Source organism: Bos mutus, chromosome 3 (assembly GCF_027580195.1).
Source record: "Bos mutus isolate GX-2022 chromosome 3, NWIPB_WYAK_1.1, whole genome shotgun sequence".
Lineage (NCBI taxonomy): Eukaryota > Metazoa > Chordata > Mammalia > Artiodactyla > Bovidae > Bos > Bos mutus.
This window is the reverse complement of record NC_091619.1, coordinates 88,218,317-88,225,163: the sequence shown is the minus strand read 5'-3', so window position 1 is coordinate 88,225,163 and position 6,847 is coordinate 88,218,317. Positions and strand designations below refer to the sequence as shown.

Here is a 6,847-nt window from a genome sequence, read left to right as displayed (position 1 = left end):
GAACAAAATTCAGAATATGGTAGAATGAAGCAGGGAAGATAGGCAAAAGATAAAAGATACCAATAGCAGACACCACCATGTTCCAACAGGACTTCAGAATGTGCCTGATAGATCTCTAAGAAATGAGAGATTTTGACAGTCTCTCTCTCCTTTAGTGAGTCCTGCCTACTCTTGCAAAGACCTGGCAGAAGCTTCTTTACTTTTAGATCTAATTCTCAGACAGCACTGTGAGGGAGGTATGATGAGCATCTAAAATCCTCAGACTTGGGATTTCCTGGGTGGTCCAATGGTTGGGACTGTGTGCTTGTGCTGCAGGGGTGCAGGTTTGATCCCTGGTCAGGGAACTAGGATCCTGCATGCCACACGGTATAGCCTAAAGTTAAAAAACAAACAAACAAAGATCTTCAGGCTGAACTAACACCCAAGGGTAGAATTCTTCCAGTAGTGTTAATTTTTTTAAATTAAATTTTATTGGAGTATAGTTGCTTAAAATTAAAAGATGCTTACTCCTTGGAAGGAAAGTTATGACCAACCTAGGTAGCATATTCAAAAGCAGAGACATTACTTTGTCAACAAAGGTCTGTGTAGTCAAGGCTATGGTTTTTCCAGTAGTCATATATGGATGTAAGAGTTGGACTGTGAAGAAAGCTGAGTGCTGAAGAATTAATGCTTTTGAACTGTGGTGTTGGAGAAGACTCTTGAGAGTTCCTTGGACTGCAAGGAGATCCAACCAGTCCATCCTAAAGGAGATCAGTCCTGGGTGTTCATTGGAAGGACTGATGTTGAAGCTGAAACACCAATACTTTGGCCACCTGATGCGAAGAGCTGACTCATTTGAGAAGACCTTGATGCTGGGAAAGATTGAGGGCAGGAGGATACGGGGATGACAGAGGATGAGATGATTGGATGGCATCACCAACTCAATGGACATGGGTTTGAGCAGACTCCAGCAGTTGGTGATGGACAGGGAGGCCTGGCGTGCTGTGGTTCATGGGGTTGCAAAGAGTCGGACATGACTGAGTGACTGAACTGAACTGAGTTGCTTGACAATGTTTTGTTAATTTCTACTGTACAGCAAAATGAATCAGCCATACATATATTTCCTCCCTTTTGAACTCCCTGGTTGGGAAGGTCCCTGGAGGAGGATGTGGCAATCTACTCCAATATTCTTGCCTGAAGAACCCCATGGACAGAAGAGCCTGGTGGGCTATAGTCCACGTGGTCACAAAGAGTTGGACATGACTGAACAACTAAGCACACACCATTCAGCAGCATTCCTTTTATTTTTATTTATTATTTGTTTTGAGTTGTGAGTTAAATTTTATTTGGAGGAAAATGAGGACTGCAGCCCGGGAGACAGCATCTCAGATAGCTCTAAGAGACTGCTCCAAAGCTGCAGTGGGGGAAAGTCAATATATAAGGTTTTGTTGAAGGGGGAGTACAATACCATGAAGCACCCATTTTACAAAGGTTTTTGTTAGTCATGAGGATCTGATAACACCATGAAGGGATTTAGTGCTTCTGTAGATAGGAAGGGATGCAAGCATTGAGATTATAAAATCTTTCCTAAAAACATCCAACTATCTAAAGTCCTGTCCCCCCAGATTCCCTGGAGCTCAGAGTGCCTCACTCCACCCTGAACTCCCTCAGGGGGTGTTGAAGGTCAACAGCTATAGCAACATGGGGTTCAATCTCTGTAGAGGCAGATGGCAAATGGCTTTGTTGTTCAGTCATTGGCACTGCTCTTGGTAAGTGCCAATTTGTAGTTGACATGGCCCCCTTGTTGTCATAAATGCAACCATACATTGGGGGCCATTTCCCACCATTTTGTCCAGTGTTGCTGGGAAGGCTCATTCCCAGTTCTGAAGAAGGTTTTTGATAAGACATTCAATGTGCTATTACTGGACTAGGTCTTAATAGTCAAAGATCTCTGGATACCTGTCTTCTAGTTATGGTCCAGGAAAGTATTCCTTCTCATTGGGTCTTTCCATACCTAGAGTTACACTGTTATAATCATTGATCATATATCAAGCTATACTTTAATCAACTGCTTCAAGTATAGTCATCATTTCCATTGGAGGCTCAGTCATATACTTGGTAATACAAGAAATAATCTTGTGAAACAAGCAAAATACAAATGGTATAGTTAATAACATCAGTGGAATTAAAAGTAAATATTTTAGCCATGAGCCTCCCACACCAGTTTTTTGTTTGTTTGTTTGTTTGTTTTTTAAGATCATGAAGACTAGGGAATGAATCACTTAAAGCAGAAATCTCATTTTTCATGTGGTTCAAATGTGTCACGTTAAAGGATTCATCAGGTATGAAAATACAGCATTCAGTTTGAATTGTAGCACAGACATCTCCCTGGAATGCTATAAGGTGTCAAGGGCCTTGCAGTTGTGTAGCACTGCCTTTCTTATCATAGAGACAGAATTCAATAGGCTAATAGCCCGATTACTATCATTTAAAGGTTATGAAAGTTGTTAAGGCTTCAGTTCAGTTCAGTTTAGTCGCTCAGTCGTGCCCAACTCTTTGCGACCCCATGAATCACAGCACGCCAGGCCTCCCTGTCCATCACCGACTCCCGGAATTCACTCAGACTCACATCCATCTAGTCAGTGATGCCACCCAGCCATCTCATCCTCTGTCATCCCTTTCTCCTCCTGCCCCCAATCCCTCTCAGCATCAGAGTCTTTTCCAATGAGTCAACTCTTCGCATGAGGTGGCCAAAGTACTGGAGTTTCAGCTTCAGCATCAGTCCTTCCAAAGAAATCCCAGGGCTGAGCTCCTTCAGAATGGACTGGTTGGATCTCCTGGCAGTTAAGGGACTCTCAAGAGTCTTCTCCAACACTACAGTTCAAAAGCATCAATTCTTCGGTGCTCAGCTTTCCTCACAGTCCAACTCTCACATCCATACATGACCACAGGAAAAACCATAGCCTTGACTAGACGAACCTTTGTTGGCAAAGTAATGTCTCTGCTTTTGAATATGCTATCTAGGTTGGTCATAACTTTCCTTCCAAGGAGTAGGTGTCTTTTAATTTCGTGCCTGCAATCACCATCTGCAGTGATTTTGGAGCCCCCCAAAATAAAGTCTGACACTGTTTCCACTGTTTCCCCATCTATTTCTCATGACGTGTTGGGACCAGATGCCATGATCTTCGGTTTCTGAATGTTGAGCTTTAAGCCAACTTTTTCACTCTTCACTTTCACTTTCATCAAGAGGCTTTTTAGTTCCTCTTCAATCAGGCTTAGATATGGTCAATTACATCCTCCAACCCAACAGAAGGCACACACACACACACACAAACTGCTACTGACCACTCATCGAAAATAAATTTCCTAGGAGGTATCCAATCAGAGCCCAGAGAACAGAAATCCACCTAGAGAACAGGGAACCTAGAAGTACTAGGCACAGGTAATTGGCCAAAACCAAATAATTGGATTGAGTTTTAAACTAGCATAGAATCATGTCCACAATAGAAAATATGTGACTGATAGGCATAGGTCCAAGGAATCAAGAAAACATTATAAATGATCATAAAATTCAGATCAGCATCTTAGGCAAGCTATCTGCTTCTGATGCCATCTTCTTCTCATTCTAGTGCAGTGTAGTTTCCTCTGTTTGAGCACTGTTTTAAGGTGAGTTTGAGGTCAGCAGGCCTCTCTACAGACGAGTCCAGCTTAGGAGCCTTTTAAAAATAAGTTGTTCCCTCTTGCCAAACGCCACCAACATGGTGTTCAGGCACTTCATAGAGGTTGGCTGGGTGACCTACACCTCCTTGGAGTCTTGTGCCCAGAAGCTGGTCATGATTGTAGACATTGATAATCAGAACAGGACTTTGGTGGATGGACTTTGTACTCAAGTATGGAGCAAGGAGAGATAAGAAAGCCTTCCTCAGCGATCAATGCAAAGAAATAGAGGAAAACAACAGAATGGGAAAGACTAGAGATCTCTTCAAGTAAATTAGAGATACCAAGGGAACATTTCATGCAAAGATGGGCTTGATAAAGGACAGAAATGGTATGGACCTAACAGAAGCAGAAGATATTAAGAAGAGGTAGCAAGAATACATAGAAGAACTATACAAATAAGATCTTCACAACCAAGGTAATCACGATGGTGTGATCACTCACCTAGAGCCAGACATCCTGGAATGTGAAGTCAAGTGGGCCTTAGGAAGCATCACTATGAACAAAGCTAGTGGAGGTGATGGAATTCCAGTTGAGCTATTTCAAATCCTGAAGGATGATGCTGTGAAAGTACTGTATTCAATATGCCAGCAAATTTGGAAAACTCAGCAGTGGCCACAGGACTGGAAAAGGTTAGTTTTTATTCCAATCCCAAAGAAAGGCAATGCCAAAGAATGCTCAACTACCGCACAATTGCACTCATCTCACACGCTAGGAAAGTAATGCTCAAAATTCTCCAAGCCGGGCTTCAGCAATACGTGAACTGTGAACTTCCAGATGTTCAAGCTGGTTTTAGAAAAGTCAGAGGAACCAGAGATCAAATTGCCAACATCCGCTGGATCATCAAAAAAGCAAGAGAGTGCCAGAAAAAAACATTTATTTCTGCCTTATTGACTATGCCAAAGCCTTTGACTGTGTGAATCACAATAAACTGTGGAAAGTTCTGAAAGAGATGGGAATACCAGACCACCTGACCTGCCTCTTGAGAAACCTATATGCAGGTCAGGAAGCAACAGTTAGAACGGGACATGGAACAACAGACTGGTTCCAAATAGGAAAAGGAGTACGTCAAGGCTGTATATTGTCACCCTGCTTATTTAACTTATATGCAGAGTACATCATGAGAAACACTGGACTGGAAGAAGCACAAGCTGGAATCAAGGTTGCTGGGAGAAATATCAATAACCTCAGATATGCAGATGACACCAACCCTTATGGCAGAAAGTGAAGAGGAACTTAAAAGCCTCTTGATGAAAGTGAAAGTGGAGAGTGAAAAAGTTGGCTTAAAGTTCAACATTCAGAAAACAAAACAAACCAGATCATGGCATCTGGTCCCATCATTTCATGGGAAATAGATGGGGAAACAGTGGAAACAGTGTCAGACTTTATTTTGGGGGGCTCCAAAATCATTGCAGATGGTGATTGCAGCCATGAAATTAAAAGACACCTACTCCTTGGAAGGAAAGTTATGACCAACCTAGATAGCATATTCAAAAGCAGAGACATAACTTTGCCAACAAAGGTCCGTCTAGTCAAGGCTATGGTTTTTCCTGTGGTCATGTATGGATGTGAGAGTTGGACTGTGAGGAAAGCTGAGCACCAAAGAATTGATGCTTTTGAACTGTAGTGTTGGATAAGACTCTTGAGAGTCCCCTGGACTGTACAGAGATCCAAACAGTCCATTCTAAAGGAGATCAGTCCTGGGTGTTCTTTGGAAGGACTGATGCTGAAGCTGAAACTCCAATACTTTGGCCACCTTATGCAAAGAGTTGACTCATTGGAAAAGACTCTGATGCTGAGAGGGATTGGGGGCAGGAGGAGAAAGGGATGACAGAGGATGAGATGGCTGGGTGGCATCACCAACTCAATGGACATGAGTTTGTGTGAACTCCGGAAGCTGGTGATGGACAGGGAGGCCTGGTGTGCTGCAATTCATGGGGTCTCAAAGAGTTGGACATGACTGTGCGACTGAACTGAATTGAACTGAACCGATGGAGACAGGCTATGCCTTTCAAATATATCAGCTCACTGATTTCCTCTTCAAGTTCCCACACAGTGCTCACCAGAATTATGTTGGAAAAGCCTAGGAGAAGGCAGATATCCCTGCAAAGTGAGCGGCCACAAGGTGGGTCAAGAAGATTGAAGCCAGAAAAAAGAAATCCAGGATGACAGATTTCAATTGTTAAAAAGTCACAAAGGCATTGAAACATGTATAATATCATACATGAAACAAATCGCCAGTCCAAGTTCAATGCATGATACTGGATGATTGGGGCTGGTGCACTGAGATGACCCAGAGGGATGGTATGGGGAGGGAGGAGGAAGGGGGGTTCAGGATGGGGAACATGTGTATACCTGTGGCAGATTCATGTTGATGTATGGCAAAACCAATACAATATTGTAAAGTAAAAAAATAAATAAAATATATTTGACTATAAAATTAAAAAAAAAAAGTCACAAAGGCAAGACTCATCAAGTTTGAAGTTAAGAAACTTGAAAAGGCAGCTCTCTTAAAAGCTTCTCCCAAAAAAGCACTTACTGTTAAGGGGACAGCTGCAGAAGCTGTTGCCACTGCCAGTGTTCCAGCAAAAAGAGAAAAAAAAAGATGACCATTGCGGGTAAGAAGGCATCAGCCCAGGAGGTTCCTGCCCAGAAAGCTGCAGGTCAGAATGTAGCACCTTCTCCAAAAGCTCAGAAGGGTCAGAAAGCTCCAGCCCAGAAAGCACTTGCTCCAAAGGCATCTGGCAAGAAAGCATGAGAACATAAACTATTCTAAACAGAATAAGGTGCTTTTTGACATGCTGGCAAATTAACATAAATAAGTGGTTCACACTCTTATATTGAGGCATCACTAGCCAACCCCTTGTGGTATACCTTGACTGAATTATACTGGGACATTGTGATATGGTGACTGAGATCTGACTTCTTGGACATGAACTAGGGATTCAGGCACTTGATTTCTTTTCTAGGTGTTGTTGTCTATGTTTGTGTGTCCTTCTGGAAGGATGAAATGTTTGCCTTTTTCTCGAGTTTTTACTTAAGTTTTATTCTAGATCACTTTGGAAAAAATGGTGCTTTCTCTTGGTTCTTTAATGCACTCACCATGTAAACAATTATAAGGGCTGTATAAAAAGTTACTTGAACATGTCTC

The 6,847-nt window shown here is 42.4% G+C and overlaps 1 pseudogene; it reads left to right on the top strand.

The window, feature by feature from the left end:
• Positions 1-3,737: 3,737 nt before the first annotated feature.
• On the top strand, positions 3,738-6,454 carry LOC102278268 (large ribosomal subunit protein eL14-like; annotated as a pseudogene).
• Positions 6,455-6,847: the final 393 nt, after the last annotated feature.